This window comes from Mesoplodon bidens, assembly GCF_964165515.1.
Source record: "Mesoplodon bidens genome assembly, chromosome: 11".
In the NCBI taxonomy this organism is placed as follows: Eukaryota; Metazoa; Chordata; class Mammalia; order Artiodactyla; family Ziphiidae; genus Mesoplodon; species Mesoplodon bidens.
The window spans coordinates 7,164,272-7,181,510 of record NC_138167.1 but is presented as its reverse complement, the minus strand read 5'-3'; the positions used below and the strand labels follow the sequence as shown (position 1 = coordinate 7,181,510).

The 17,239-nt window shown below is 36.8% G+C and overlaps 1 long non-coding RNA gene across 3 annotated transcripts; it reads right to left on the bottom strand.

The window, feature by feature from the left end:
- Positions 1-11,138: 11,138 nt before the first annotated feature.
- LOC308625364 lies at positions 11,139-16,445 on the bottom strand. Of its 3 annotated transcripts, XR_014017087.1 has the most exons (4): positions 14,815-16,445; positions 13,793-13,959; positions 13,050-13,167; positions 11,139-12,783 (listed from the first exon to the last, which is right to left on the bottom strand). It is a non-coding gene; the product is annotated as an uncharacterized lncRNA (long non-coding RNA). The 3 variants fall into 3 exon arrangements; XR_014017086.1 differs by having other exon boundaries at positions 13,793-16,445; XR_014017088.1 differs by lacking the exon at positions 13,793-13,959.
- Positions 16,446-17,239: the final 794 nt, after the last annotated feature.

Here is a 17,239-nt window from a genome sequence, read left to right as displayed (position 1 = left end):
ATAATAATAACTGTGGCTGTTTTAAGCCACTAACTAATTTGTTATTCAGCTATAGATAACTGGGATAGTGTAATTTACATTGTTCCTCCATCTCCAACTTCAAATCATGAGGTGGTTGCCACTAAAGATACCTGCTATAACCACCTGTTTTCGTTTACCTAAAACAAAACAAAGAACTTCCTGGTCTAGAGGGGCTCCTATCCTCATTGTTTAAGTGATTATAGTATTTACGTTTTCAACAAAACGCGTCAATCTGTGAAATCCTGTCTCAGTGTGTATGGGAACACTATATGACTTTTTTTTTTTTTTTTTTTTGCGGTATGCAGGCCTCTCACTGTTGTGGCCCCTCCCGTTGCGGAGCACAGGCTCCGGACGTGCAGGCTCAGCGGCCATGGCTCACGGGCCCAGCCACTCCGCGGCATGCGGGATCTTCCCGGACCGGGGCACGAACCCGTTTCCCCTGCATCGGCAGGCGGACTCTCAACCACTGCGCCACCAGGGAAGCCCCACTATATGACTTTTAATATCAGCACCAATTCATTTCTTATTTTCCATTCTTTAGAATAATAATAAAATGAGACAGAATGTCCAAGAAGCTGTTGGTTAGCTGCTATTATTTTTCTAAAAGTACGTTCTAAACAAGAGTTCATGCAATGAGAAAACAAATGGGTTCAAGCCCTAATCCAGCCACCTGAATTCTGTGATCCTGAATAAGTGAGTAGATCTCTTGGAAATTTAATTTGCTCATCAATAATAAGAGCATTCAAGACAATAATGTTTGCCCTGGGTAGGGCTTTGGCCACATCTCATACATTTAGATGTATGCTGACAACATCATTTTTTAAATAAGTACTCTGTAGTTATAGTTTGAAATTCTTTTCAGTTCAATAATTATTTAGAAGCTTGATTTTCTTTCTTCCAACTATTGAGTTTTTGACTTAAAATGTTTTAGTAATTCCTAAAATAATGACAAAATATTTAACTCTGTATTTTTTGAACATTTCTTTAAATATTCTTAATCTATACTTGTATTACATTAAAGTTCAGGATCAATTATTCATTGCATAGTGATTGACCTACAATGCCCACCAATATTTTTATCACTTGGGATATATCAGTGAACAGAATATAGAAAGATCCCGGACTTTATAGAGCTTACATTCTCTAATGCTCAGATTAACGATAAGCAATAAAAATAAGTAAACGTATAAAAAGTAATAAGTACCTAGGAGAGGAAAGAAAGGTAAGAAAAGGTGAAGGATGTGTGGGATGGAGGTGTGGACTGCTGTGTTAAATAAAATGGTCAAGGTCAGACATATTAAGCAAAGGCTAGAAATGGGTGAGAGATTTAGCCAATAGAATATCCAACAGATAAGAGAGTTGGGCAATAATACCACAGTGAAAGAGGGTTCCAGGGAGAAGGAAGAGCTAAAGAAAAACAAAAGTACAGCTGGCACATTCCAGAAACAGTAAGAATGTGAAAATGGCCGGAGCTGAGGAAATGACATCAACAGCAAGGTGACAAGGTGAGACCATGTGATACCTGGAAGTCATTGTAAGGACATTGGCTTTTCCTCTGTGAGAAATGGGAAGCCATTGTGGGGTTTAGAACTGTAAGGACTTGATCAGGCTTATATTTTAGTTTTAGGGGATCGATTTGGTTTCTGTATGGACACAGACTATAGAGGGCAAAGTCAGAATCAAAGAGGAAGGTTAGGATGCAATTATAGTAAAATAGGGAGGGGATGATGGAGGCTCAGAGCAGTGTGATAGCCTTGGGGGTAGTCAGAGGTACTTAGGTTCTGGATGTATTTTGTAGGTGAAATTAACAGCATTTGCTGACAGATTGGTGTGGGATGTGAGAGATAAAGGACAGTTGACAGTGACTCCAGATTTTATGGAGCAAGAGGAAGGGAGATGTTTTCAAGTGAAATGGAGGAAAGCTTTGGGTAAGGCAGGTTTGGGGGTAGATTCACAGCTCCATTTTGGATGAGTGAGATCAAGATGTCCATTAGCTATCCAACTCAAGATTCCTGGTATGTAACTCACTGCATGAGTTTGGGAAGGAGAAAGCTGGATTTATGGAGGTTATTAGCATATAAAATTACGGAATTAAATGAGACCACTGAGAGAAGGAATGTTGCTGGAGAAGGGGCTGGGACTTAGCCCAACTGCACAATTGAGAAGAAGTGGCGAGATCCACAAAGACTGTGGATAAGACACCACTGAGGAGAAGGAAAATCACAAAAGGCATTGCCCTGCTAGGCAAGTGAAGAAGTGTTATCAAGAAAGAGGAAGTGTGTCAAATGGTGATTTTTTTTTTCCAGGAAAGATGTTATGTGACATACTTCAATAAGCCTGCTAATAAGTTTTTAATTTTGTTGAGTGTAGCATTCTTAGGTGAAAAATTTTAAAAACAAACAAAAAACTATAGATTTTCCCTTGCAGTCTTCTGTTATATATTATCACATGGAAGTAGATACCAGCTTGGTTTTCTTCCTGGAGAGTAAATCTGTATTCTTACCTGCTTGTCCCCATCCTCCAGTCCCATCTCTGTCCTCCCACCTTTCCTTAAAATAAAAAGGCAATTTATGTATTGTACAATATGGGGGATAAAGCCAATATTCTGTAATAACTTAAATGTAAAGTAGCCTTTAAAATTGTATAAATTTTTTTTAAATTTAAAGGCAATTTAATGGTTATCAATCTATCTTAAAAAAGAGCTTTAACTACTTACTGATTTTCAGTTTGTGTGGGTTAAACCCAAAGGCATCCCCGATCGATCTGTTTGTTTTCTGTACTACCGTTTATCCTATAATTAAAAAAATATTAGTGGGATTATGAAAAAGTCTTTCAAACATATCACCTGTCTACTGCTCTTCTAAATTGAGACCATCAAATCACGATCTAGCCCCTCGGCACCTTTCTTTTTTAAACTTTCTGCACTATATTTCATATATGCATGCATGGAAGACATTTTTCCTAGATTCTAATACTTATGCAAGCTTTTTGTTTGTTTGTTTTTTATTCTACTTTATATTTGGAGGGCTCTGGAAGAAAATACTCTTTTGTGGACTGGAAGAATCAACATTGTGAAAATGACTCTACTACCCAAAGCAATCTACAGATTCAATGCAATCCCTATCAAACTACCACTGGCATTTTTCACAGAACTAGAACAAAAAATTTCACAATTTGTATGGAAACACAAAAGACCCCGAATAGCCAAAGCAATCTTGAGAACGAAAAATGGAGCTGGAGGAATCAGGCTCCCTGACTTCAGACTATACTACAAAGCTACAGTAATCAAGACAGTGTGGTACTGACACAAAAACAGAAAGATAGATCAATGGAACAGGATAGAAAGCCCAGAGATAAACCCATGCACATATGGTCACCTTATCTTTGATAAAGGAGGCAGGAATGTACAGTGGAGAAAGGACAGTCTCTTCAATAAGTGGTGCTGGGAAAACTGGACAGGGACATGTAAAAGTATGAGATTAGATCACTCCCTAACACCATACACAAAAATAAGCTCAAAATGGATTAAAGACCTAAATGTAAGGCCAGACACTATAAAACTCTTAGAGGAAAACATAGACAGAACACTCTATGACATAAATCACAGCAAGATCCTTTTTGACCCCCCTCCTAGAGTAATGGAAATAAAGACAAAAATAAACACATGGGACCTAATGAAACTTCAAAGCTTTTGCACAGCAAAGGAAACCATAAACAAGACCAAAAGACAACCCTCAGAATGGGAGAAAATATTTGCAAATGAAGCAACTGACAAAGGATTAATCTCCAAAATTTATAAGCAGCTCATGCAGCTCAATAACAAAAAAACAAACAACCCAATCCAAAAATGGGCAGAAGACCTAAATAGACATTTCTCCACAGAAGATATACAGACTGCCAACAAACACATGAAAGGATGCTCAACATCTTTACTCATTAGAGAAATGCAAATCAAAACTACAATGAGGTATCATCTCACACCAGTCAGAATGGGCATGATCAAAAAATCTACAAACAATAAATGCTGGAGAGGGTGTGGAAAAAAGGGAACACTCTTGCACTGCTGGTGGGAATGTGAATTGTACAGCCTCTATGGAGAACAGTATGGAGGTTCCTTAAAAACCTACAAATAGAACTACCATATGACCCAGCAATCCCACTACTGGGCATATACCCTGAGAAAACCATAATTCAAAAAGGGTCATGTACCAAAATGTTCATAGCAGCCCTATTTACAATAGCCCGGAGATGGAAACAACCTAAGTGTCCATCATCGGATGAATGGATAAAGAAGATGTGGCACATATATACAATGGAATATTACTCAGCCATAAAAAGAAACAAAATTGAGCTAGTCAGACAAACAAAACTGAGTAAGTCAGAAAGAGAAAGACAAATACTGTATGCTAACACATATATATGGAACCTAAGAAGAAAAAAAAAATGTCATGAAGAACCTAGGAGTAAGACAGGAATAAAGACACAGATCTACTAGAGAATGGACTTGAGGATATGGGGAGGGGGAAGGGTAAGCTGTGACAAAGCAAAAGAGCGGCATGGACATATACACACTACCAAACGTAAGGTAGATAGCTAGTGGGAAGCAGCCGCATAGCACAGGGAGATCAGCTCAGTGCTTTGTGACCACCTGGAGGGGTGGGATAGGGAGGGCGGGAGGGAGATGCAAAAGGGAGGGGATATGGGAACATATGTATATGTATAACTGATTAAATTTGTTAAATAAAAAATAATAAAAAAAGAAAATACTCCTTTGGCTACATTTTTACTTAGTTTCTACCCTCCAGCTAGCTGTGTTTCTCTACCCTTTCTAGACATCCTATTTTACTGTCATTTAGAGAAAAGAAAGAAAAGAAAAACAAAGAAGAAAAAACCATTTAAGTCTTTTTTAAAAATGCAGAACAGTTCAGTTTTCTCCAGCCCTATCCCCAAACATTTTGCCTTAATGTATGCATTTAAACATAGCCACATACAGATCTTCCTGGATTTATGATGGGGCTATATCCCAATAAACCTACTGTAAGTTGAAAATATCATAAACTGAAAATGCATTTGATACACCTAACCTGCTAAACATCATAGCTGAACCCAGCCTACTTTTAACATGCTCAGAACACTTACATCAGCTTATAGTTGGCCTATATCATCTAAAACAAAGCCTATTTTAAACTGAAGTGTTTCTACTGAATGCATATTTCTTTTGTACCATAGTAAAGTCAAAAAACTGTTGTAAAACCATTGTACCATCTGTACTATGGTTTTACATGTTTTCTCTCCAAACTTATTGTTCAGCAAGTAGAATGTAGTATAGATATTTGCTCTCCACTGATATAAATTATGTCTACCTAATTTGGTGCTGAGATTTCTACCTTGAATTCCCTCATTGATGCTTACCAGCCTAAGACTAACAAGAACAGGTCTGACACTATCAAACTCTTAGAGGAAAACATAGACAGAACACTCTATGACATAAATCACAGCAAGATCCTTTTTGACCCCCCTCCTAGAGAAATGGAAACAAAAACAAAAATAAACAAATGGGACCTAATGAAACTTCAAAGCTTTTGCACAGCAAAGGAAACCATAAACAAGACCAAAAGACAACCCTCAGAATGGGAGAAAACATTTGCAAATGAAGCAACTGACAAAGGATTAATCTCCAAAATTTATAAGCAGCTCATGCAGCTCAATAGCAAAAAAACAAACAAACCAATCCAAAAACGGGCAGAAGACCTAAATAGACATTTCTCCAAAGAAGATATACAGACAGCCAACAAACACATGAAAGAATGCTCAACATCATTAATCATTAGAGAAATGCAAATCAAAACTACAATGAGATATCATCTCATACCAGTCAGAATGGCCATGATCAAAAAATCTACAAACAATAAACGCTGGAGAGGGTGTGGAAAAACGGGAACACTCTTGCACTGCTGGTAGGAATGTGAATTGGTACAGCCTCTATGGAGAACAGTATGGAGGTTCCTTAAAAAACTACAAATAGAACTACCGTATGACCCAGCAATCCCACTACTAGGCATATACCCTGAGAAAACCATAATTCAAAAAGAGACATGTACCAAAATGTTCATAGCAGCTCTATTCACAATAGCCCGGAGATGGAAACAACCTAAGTGTCCATCATCGGATGAATGGACAAAAAAGATGTGGCACATATATACAATGGAATATTACTCAGCCATAAAAAGAAACAAAATTGAGCTAGTCAGACAAACAAAATTGAGTAAGTCAGAAAGAGAAAGACAAATACTGTATGCTAACACACATATATGGAACCTAAGAAGAAAAAAAAATGTCATGAAGAAACTAGGGGTAAAACAAGAATAAAGACACAGACCTACTTGAGAATGGACTTGAGGATATGTGGAAGGGGAAGGGTAAGCTGTGACAAAGCGAGAGAGAGGCATGGACATATATACACTACCAAACATAAGGTAGATAGCTAGTGGGAAGCAGCCGCATAGCACAGGGAGATCAGCTCAGTGCTTTGTGACCACCTGGAGGGGTGGGAGAGGGAGGGTGGGAGGGAGGGAGACGCAAGAGGGAAGGGATATGGGAACAGATGTATATTCTTTTGTACCATAGTATATTCACAGACTGATTCACTTTGTTATAAAGCAGAAACTAATAAAAAAAATAAAAAATAAACAAATGGGACCTAATGAAACTTCAAAGCTTTTGCACAGCAAAGGAAACCATAAACAAGACGAAAAGACAACCCTCAGAATGGGAGAAAAAATTTGCAAATGAAGCAACTGACAAAGGATTAATCTCCAAAATTTACAAGCAGCTCATGCAGCTCAATATCAAAAAAAAAACAAACAACCCAATCCAAAAACGGGCAGAAAAACTAAATAGACATTTCTCCAAAGAAGATATACAGATTGCCAACAAACACATGAAAGAATGCTCAACATCATTAATCATTAGAGAAATGCAAATCAAAACTATAATGAGATATCATCTCATACCAGTCAGAATGGCCATCATCCAAAAATCTACAAACAGTAAATGCTGGAGAGGGTGTGGAGAAAAGGGAACACTCTTGCACTGTTGGTGGGAATGTAAATTGATATAGCCACTATGGAGTACAGTATGGACGTTCCTTAAAAAACTACAAATAGAACTACCATATGACCCAGCAATCCCACTACTGGGCATATACCCTGAGAAAACCATAATTCAAAAAGAGTCGTGTACCAAAATGTTTGTTGCAGCTCTATTTACAATAGCCAGGACATGGAAGCAACCTAAGTGTCCATCGACAGATGAATGGATAAAGAAGATATGGCACATATATACAATGGAATGTTACTCAGCCATAAAAAGAAGCGAAATTGAGTTATTTGTAGTGAGGTGGATGGACCTAGAGTCTGTCATACAGAGTGAAGTAAGTCAGAAAGAGAAAAAAAATACTGTATGCTAACACATATATATGGAATCTAAAAAAAAAAAAAAAGGTCATGAAGAACCTAGGGGCAAGATGAGAATAAAGACACAGACCTACTAGAGAATGGACTTGAGGATATGGGGAGGGGGAAAGCTAAGCTGTGACAAAGTGAGAGAGTGGCATGGACATATATACACTACCAAACGTAAGGTCGATAGCTAGTGGGAAGCAGCTGCATAGCACAGGGAGATCAGCTCGGTGCTTTGTGACCACCTAGAGGGGTGGGATAGGGAGGGTGAGAGGAAGGGAGATGCAAGAGGGAAGAGATATGGGAACATATGTATATGTATGACTGATTCACTTTGTTATAAAGCAGAAACTAACACACCATTGTAAAGCAATTATACTCCAATAAAGATGTTTAAAAATAAATAAATAAATAAATAAATTAAAAAAACAGGTCTGAGTTAAATCTGAGTTTACTATGTGCTGTAAACAAGGGATCCTACACACCATGAGGATCCATGAGTGCAAGGTTTTTGCCAGTTTGGATATTTGAAAGCAATCACAAGACTCCATAGAGCATACTTATGTAAAGCCTTTATCTAAAGGCCATGGATACAGTGGAGCATGAGAAAGAGAATGCAGGCAAATATTTGGTAGGCTAGAGACTTCCGGGGGCAATTGAACTACCAAGATCTATGCAAGGAATCATAGCTCTGGGAAAGCTCCAGACGGAAATTCCCATCTGGGTTCTTATTCCCACAGTCACATTGTCAAGTGAGGCTGTCTAACTGGTTGCGCCAGTTGGAAACCATCCATTAACAAACTGGCCTAAGGGTCACATAGGAGCTTCACACTTTGAACAGTACCTTATAAATTCTATTGCCCTTTTTTATCCAAGAGTCAAAGTCGGACCACCATAAATTACCAGGGATAAGGCTGCAGCTTTTCTGGTCCAGTTCAGCTGTAAGTCAACTTTATCTCACACTGCAGAGTATATCAGTAGGAAGGGATCAGGAAGGATCTGTTACAGGACTTGGCCTTGTGCTGGGAAATTTGGGGGAGAGTTTGATAAAGTGGGGCTTGCTCTGGATTGGATGATGCCAGAAACCAGCATTTTGGTTCACTGGGCAATTTGGTTCGTGGGGTTATTGAGTATTGTATAGGGACAGTGCTAACTTGCAGCTATTTTATGGTAACTCTATGATTACCTCCAGGGACACCAGAAAACATGGGCAGGATAGGGATGGATGAACTAATGATTTATAAGGTGAGGTTTAATGTGTCAAAAATATATGCATGTGCTCTATATCAGTTTGACTACATTTTTTGCTGAAAATGTATAGATTGATGTTCTGTACCAGGTAAACCTGGTTACATAGACAGGTTTTGGCTGTGTGACCAGTGGGGAAATAAAAATCTCTTAACAAACATGTACCTTGATTTCCCAGAGGCTGAGATATTACACACACATCTTGGTGGTTCATGTTTTAGAGATAAAGCTTGTCCTGTGTGATAGAAAGAGGACCCTGGAAGATGTGCCTGTATGTCTAGGACCTTCCAGATATTTGCCTGTGCTTTCTTTCTCCTGTGGTATCAGATCTTTCGCCTTTATTAAAACTTCCATTTAAGTATACTTTTTGGAGTTTTAAAATTCTTTTTACATGCACACCCCTGTGTAGTCACTGAAGGTTTCTTAACAGCTTTAATACAAGGGACAAGAATAACATACCAAGACTTAAGCCATAAATGGAAAAGAAGCAGCTGTCACTGATGTGAGCTAAGAGAGGGAAATATTTGGTTATTTTTGCAGTTACACAGTGTTCTGATTTCTGTCTGTGCTTAGAGATGATTAATGAGTGACCTTGTTTTTGTCTCACTCTATCGTGGTCCCAGAGTGACCTTGTGCAATGTTTGTATTCTGTGAAATTATGTTCAGAAGAGAACACCAGGTAAGAGCTCTCAGGGACATATTTTTCTGTCTTAATTCCCTGCTTTTGGTTAAAGGCAGATGAATGCAAGTTATAGGACGTTAATCTGTGATATCCAGATCTTAACCATTGCTAACATTCTGTGAATCAGGAGATTTTCCCGAGAACTTTGTTTGTAGTTAGAATTAGTCCTTCATGATGCTGTTACACGTTGTTGAATCATGTGATGTAACCATGGATGTGCAATCGCACCTAAGACTTTGGATAAGATGCAAAGAGTCAAGGGCAACACAGACAACTATCAGCAACAAAATTGTTTTAGTACTTGAAATAGACCACAAAGCCCAGAACCGAGACCATTAAACCCAGACCGATAAAACATGTCTGAATATCCTTCTAGGTTCATTTCAGAGAGCCAGGTGGCTTTTTCTTTTAGCTTAGTCATGGGCTGCTTACTTGATTGTTTGTATTTTTTTATGAAGTACAGAAAGAAGTGTTTGCTATAACACAAACACCCCCTTGAGAATTCCTTAAGGTAAAAATCATGAGCTATGCTCAATTTGGCTAAAGGATTTAAAATGATTTGTTGCACCAACAAGGACCTACTGTATAGCACAGGGAACGATACTCAGTATCTTGTAATAATCTATAAGGGAAAAGAATCTTAAAAAGAATAGATATATATGGATAACCATCACTTTGCTGTATGCCTGAAACTAACACATTGTAAATCAACTATATTTCAATATATTTTTTTTAATTTTAAAAGATGAATTGTTGACTTTTAAGAGTAAAAATGATGTCCACACAAACAATGGTACCCGGGATGGGCACAGCCCTGACTGGTAGTATAAGGTTCCTTCATTTTAATAGGAGAGAATCCATCATTGGTCTCTTAAGGTGGCCAGGTTTTCTGAGTAGAGTTAAATACTTCCTGCACAGTTGATAAGGATACAATGACTTTGGGAATTCCATGGCAGTCAAGTATTTACAACTCAGAACTTTCACTGCTATGGCCCAGGGTTCAATCCCTGGTCAGGGAACTAAGATCCCTCAAGCTGCACAGTGAAAAGAAAAAAAAAAAAAGGCCAAAAGAAAAAAAAAGGATAAATAGAAATATTTTGTTGGTGGGGGGCAGATGGTTTAAAGGTTGAATTTTTATAAGATTAACAGTTGAGATTAACAACATAAGGGTAATTTAAGTACCACATGAGACCTGTAAAGAAAATCTACCTTCTAAAATATTTTAACAGTGTTTCTCAATGTTTTTTCAATTTTGTTCCTTGACTAGCCTTTTTAGACATTTTGTTTCTAATGGCCATACCCAATAGATTTTATTACTGTAGGTATAGATTGCTGTGTACCTGTTTATATCCTGTGTTTATAAACATGCTTATACATAAAAAACATAAGATATTTTCAACCTATAAGAACTAATTTTTGCCCCCTTGGGGGTGATGTCACCCCTGCTGAGAATGCATTTTTTTTTGGTTTTTTTGCCTTTTTCTTCTTAATTTTATTGAAGTATAGTTGATTTACAATGTTGTGTTAATTTCTGCTATACAGCAAAGTGATTCGGTTATATGTATATATGTTTTTCATATTATTTTCCATTGTGGTTTATCACAGGTTATTGAATATAGTTCCCTGTGCTATATTAGGACCTTGTTGTTTATCTATTCTATATATAATAGTTTGCATCTGCTGATGCCAAACTCCCAATTCTTCCCTCCCCCCAGCCCTCCCCCTTGGCAACCACAAGTCTGTTTTCTATGTCTGTGAGTCTGTTCCATAGATATGTTCATTTATGTTGTATTTTAGTTTCCACATATATGTGATATCATATGGTATTTGTCTTTCTCTGTCTGACTTACTTCACTTAGTATGATAATCTCTAGGTCCATCCGTGTTGTTGCAAATGGCATTATTTCATTCTTTTTTATGGCTGAGTAATATTCCATTATATATATATACCACATCTTTTTTATTTGAGAATGCACGTTTTAAAGGAACAGCTATCAGAGGGTTTACAGCAGGAACAGATAGGACATAAGAGACCTGCCAATCAGATAATTACAAGTGGTAGCTATTGTCTGAATATTATGCACAGTATCATTTTATTTTTCCTTGAGTGACAGAAGACCATAGGGTGTCAACAGTAAGAAGAAAAAGAAAAGCTCCCTTAGGGAACTTGTTGAGAAATCATTCATTTGGTCAATATGAGATGCTAAAATACAATAGTAGGCAAGATTAGAGAAGAGGAAATAAAGAAATAGGATAATGGGGAACCAGAAAATTAATTTTGTTCTATCATCTTGGGCAGAAGTTTTCTACTCCCTGCAACTATCTGCTTTTACAGGACACTGAAGAATCCTCAATTTAAAGTCTCCAAATGGAATAGACACTCAGCAATCGGAAGAAGATAATATCCACTGACTAAGAGAAGATTGTGTGTGTCTTCTTAATTGGAAAACACGCATCTAAGGATCAACACCTTGGAGTTTTACTGCTATGTTAGTTGTTACAGTGCCTGTCAAGGTCCTTTCCTTCAAAGGGTAGGGGTGGATTTTTTATGGGGTTTCTTTGAGAAGACTAAGTTTCCGTGTTTGAGTTATGAAGGGATGTGCTTGAGTGATTATTTTTACAAAGCTGTTTGCACCTGTTTAGTAAGACTGGTTGCATCTAGTTATATCTGTTTGAATAGAGAAGTACCCTAATGCATAGAGTACTTAATCCATCAGAGAGGGTCCATATCATCAGGGGTCCACATCATCAAGGCTTACAGCCAATGCCTTAGACCATGGAAGATCTAAAGTCTCTGAGAGCTTTGCCAATTTTCAGTTTTTGAATTCCTTTCATTCTCTGTACTTTTCACTGAAGATTGAAGATAGGAACAATGAAGTTTTTAAGTAAAAAGTAAACCCTTACAAAGTTATTTCATGACATTCTCAGTGAAAGGTAGCTCTCAAAACAAGCAATGACCAAGCATACTGGAATGTGATTACTATTTGCTTAAATGTTGACCTTTATCTCTTTTTACCTGGAAGACCCAGATGAAGAAAATTGGCTCAGTCATATGGACTGATTTAAATTCGGGGAGAGGTTCATATTCCATGACTGAGTTTGAATCTGTAATTGTATGGCCTGCTTGATAATTTCAAGTTTTTGTTTTTAGGTGTAAACTATTATAAAACAAAATTAAATCAGGATTATACAAGGGAATTTACAAAAGTAAAGATAATTTTCTAACAGAGATTAATCCATTGAGGGATTTTCTTTTTTAAGCAGAGGAAGGAGCTCTCCTGGGTTCAGCATGTTGCAGTGGTGAAGAAGAGACAAATAATTGAAGACTTTAATATAACTCCAAGTGTCCTCAGTTGACAAGAGTGTTCAAATCTAGAATCGTAGAAGCAAAATCTTTTTGTAAATAATTATTATACCCCTCTTTGTGCTCAAACATGACTATCTTTTTTTAAATCTTAAAAGTACACCATTATTATAACATATTTATATTGTTACCTAATTTATAATAATAAATCTAGGAAGATGTACATTTTCCAGATTTATCAGTTCTTTTAACTTAAGTTTGGTAAACAAAACTCTTCTCACATTAGTGTGAAATAATCAAATTTTGAGACTGGCAAACATTTTTATTTTCTTACCTTATTTCTGTGAATAAAATAAAGGAGCAAATGTGTTGCCAGGGGGCCTTTCCAAGACCCCAAAATTGATTATACAAAACAGGATATCTTAACGGTTCTGTTATTCCTAATTTGGGACCTAAATATGAGAAAGACAAAATTGATTATTGCCAAAGGAAATGAGCTATAAATAGAACACTGAGTTTTAAAAACACATTTCAACAAGAGGCAAAGACTAATAGGAAATTTTTGTTAAAATACATCAAGAACAAGTTTAACAGCATAAGTTGGTCAACAAAAAAGTATTATCTGGGCACAGAAAAATAGTCATTTTACAGGAAAAAGGAAAATTCTAATTCTTCCCTTGTGTACCATTTATGTGAAACTTTGCAGTAAAGGATTTATTAACACATTTTCACATATGCAATTACACACATAAAATCTATAAATATACAAATAGGTGATAAATTTAACTAAAAATAAAAATACATTCAACTCTTATCAGTATCTTAAATAGAATAGTGTCTATATTATATTACAATATAACTATATTATATTGTTAATATAGAAAAATGTCTATATTATATTACCATCTTAATAAAGTGTAAGATGTCCTTAATGAACAGACAAATCGTATTAATTATCTTGTACACAAATTCCTGTTTGTCTATAAGCACTGAACCAAAAATATTCAATCATTTATATTAATTAATGTATTCAACTATGTTGATAATTCCCTATATTATGTGTAGGAGTTACTCAACTAGTTTCTGGATTTTTCTCAGAGGGAGTTGATTGACAATCAACTGTATATTTCTTGCATCAGTGAAAGGAGGGAAATTCAGGAACCTCCTACGTTGCCATCTTGGTGATGTCATCTTCAGTGCTTATTTTAAGCCAAGACTTTAGAGCATCCTTCCTCGACTGGGTTCTATGAGAGGATTAAGTCCCAGAGAGAATGATTTATGTGACTATTTTCTCAGTACTTTCAAGGATGGCACATACATAGCACGATTCTGAATGCAGAGGAGAGAAGTTAATTCACTACATCATTAGGGATTTAGGGATTAAATTGATTTAGCCATTTGCAGCAACATGGATGCAATTAGAGATTACCATACTAAGTGAAGTAAGTCAGACTGAGAAAGACAAATACCATATGATATCACTTATATGTGAAATCTAAAATAAGACACAAATGAACCTATCTACAAACAGAAACCAACTCATAGACATAGAGAACAGACTTGTGGTTGCCAAGGTAGGTGGGAAGGAGAGGGATGGACTGGGAGTTTGGGATTGATAGATGTAAACTATTATATTTAGAATGCATAAACAACAAGGTCCTACTGTATAGTACAGAGAGTTGTATTCAATAGCCTGTGATAAACCATAATGGAAAAGAATATTAAAAAAGAATGTCTCTATGTGTATAACTGAGTCACTTTGCTGTACAGCAGAGATTGCCACAACATTGTAAATCAGCTATACTTCAGTAAAAAAATTAAAATAAAATGAAAAGAAGACTTGAGTTAGAGTTCTGGACTTGTTATTCCTTTTCTTTAATTTTACAAGTACTCTCAGAAGTAGTCAGCCCAGTATAGACTGTAGCAGTACAGTGTGATCCCCAAATACTTGCTCTCAATGGGCACTTCATAAATGGCGAACAGGAGATTATTTAATTATTTTTTTCATCAGTGTTTGATGTGGACTGCTGAATTTTGATCCATCCATATTTACATGAATTCCATTGGTTCCCTCCTCAGTTAGGGTGGAGAACACATACCTGTAATCTTCCTCCTAGCTTTCCCAAACATTTGTTGCTTGAATACTAAAGCATCTGAGCTCTGGGAAATAAAAATACCAAAATATTTTATAAAATATTGCATACTGCCTCTTTAATAATACCTGAGATAAGAGTGGAGAATTGTGAGTATCAAGGACAACTGGAGATTTGATCCAAGTTGGCTTCATAGTAGAAATAATGGAGCCCAGATCTGTCTCCTCTTTATTTATCCAGTTCCCAGGTGTCTGGTTATAATTGATAATGCCTGGCAATGATCAGAATCCCCACCCTTGGCTTCCTGATTGGTGGAATGAACACACTGGACTAGATGGGAAAAGTTCTGCTTATCTTATCTTCAATGAATTAGAAGTTCCCACTTGCACTCACACTTTCCCCCACCACCTCCTCATTTCACTCACTTCTGATTCCAAGTCTCATAACAATGCATGGGATTGATTGAACCAACATCACTTAGCTGCTTCTTGGTGTCAAGATAATCTGGGAATGGAGTTTTCGAAATTCTTCGAAGTGAAACACATATGTGGGAAAATTACCTAAGTATATGAAAACATCCACCAAATGCCCCGCGATAAGGGTCTACACCATTTTATGAAGCTTAACAAATGTGTTGCAAGATGATTATTGATTTAGAAAAAGATATATTGGGGGATGGAGGTTTAGGAATGAGTGATATGGAAGGGCTTGCTCCTCTTCCTTCCAGAGATAGAATACATGACTCTGGGAGTCAACATGTAGATTTGGCAGTGGCTATTACAAAGTACTTATTTTCCATTTTCAGGAATATGGGCCTTTCTGGTTTAGATGCTTTAGAACCCAGGAATGAAATTTATTTTTATTATTCACTTACGAATTCCACTGAATTGGAAGCTGTTATCTGGCCATTTGGAGATTCCCTTGTTTATGCCTCTGGTATAACACATACACACTCTCAAAAACAATAGATTTACTGATAGACAATGAGGGCAGGAGTATGCATGGAACCATGATGATCTCATGGAGCCCCTCCATGTACCACAGTTCTGTCGTTATATTAAACACGAGGCTGGTGCAACTCCACATTCAAGTAGAACCATCAATGAATCAGATTCCTCAGGTTATGAACTGAAGACCACACAACTGGTGAAGATTCTTATGACCTGTGGGCTTCACTGTGAGCAAAAGGGACATCAAGAAAAGAAAAGTTCCTTAACAACCTTTCAATAAATTCCTTTACTGTTCACATTAGCTGGAAAAAACTCGACTGATACAGTCCAATTCTACATACAGTTGGCCTCAATAATTTGATACAAGTCAAACCAGTAATTTTCTTAACTTGCATTGGTTTGATTCATATAGATTTATAGATTTACAGATTTAAAGACAAAGATATTTTATGTAAGTAAAAGGGATTTGTTATAACCATAGTGTACTAGATGTAGAGATTTAGCTTGGGTCTTCTGGGATAATGGCTCTGAGCTTCTCAAGTTCCTACTCCCCAGATAAGAATGATCCAATAAAAATGGATCTCAAGGGCTTCCCTGGTGGCACAGTGGTTGAGAGTCCGCCTGCTGATGCAGGGGACACGGGTTCGTGCCCCGGTCCGGGAAGATCCCACATGCCACGGAGCAGCTGGGCCAGTGAGCCATGGCCGCTGAGCCTGCGCATCCAGAGCCTGTGCTCTGCAACAGGAGAGGCCACAACAGTGAGAGGCCCGCGTACAGAAAAAAAAAAAAAAAAAAAAAAAAAATGGATCTCAAGAAAATATGGAGAATATTTATTGTGTAACTTTTTTGTAATATTCAATAATTCTTCATCCAATTAATTGTGTTTAGGTTAGAAGTCCTGATAGTTCTTCTGTGTAGAAGAAGCACCTGGAGTTAATTATCTCTTAGAATGCCAGTATTAAATACCAAGCAAGTAAGTCTTCATGGTATATACTGTTCATAAAATATCTTTACTTTGCTCAATTATACCTTTTATTTTGATGTACTTTGCTGACACACCAGCATTCTTCACTATCAAAATATTGAAGCTAAAAGTTCACACATTCATCTCCATATAAAAATAACTTATTATGGATCCTCCAGGATAAATTAGTCCTAAAATAGTTGTTAAGTTAATTTCTTATGATAACCTGTGTATGTTTATTTGCCTAAACTTAATATATCATTCTGGCAAAATTTATATAGAACTATTCATCTATACATAATCTAACAGGATTATTTTCCTCTTGAGGTTACTTCTGGAACATGCTAGTACAGCTGTAGTGTAGACTGACAGTCTTGCAAGCACATTAAAAAAAAATAGACCCATCAAAATGCAATTTTGGCTTAAAAATCTCATGTTCCTCATTTAACTATTTAGGATAGGACTGATCACTTCTAGATGTAATTCATCCATGAGTTTATATTGGTTGACCTGGGCA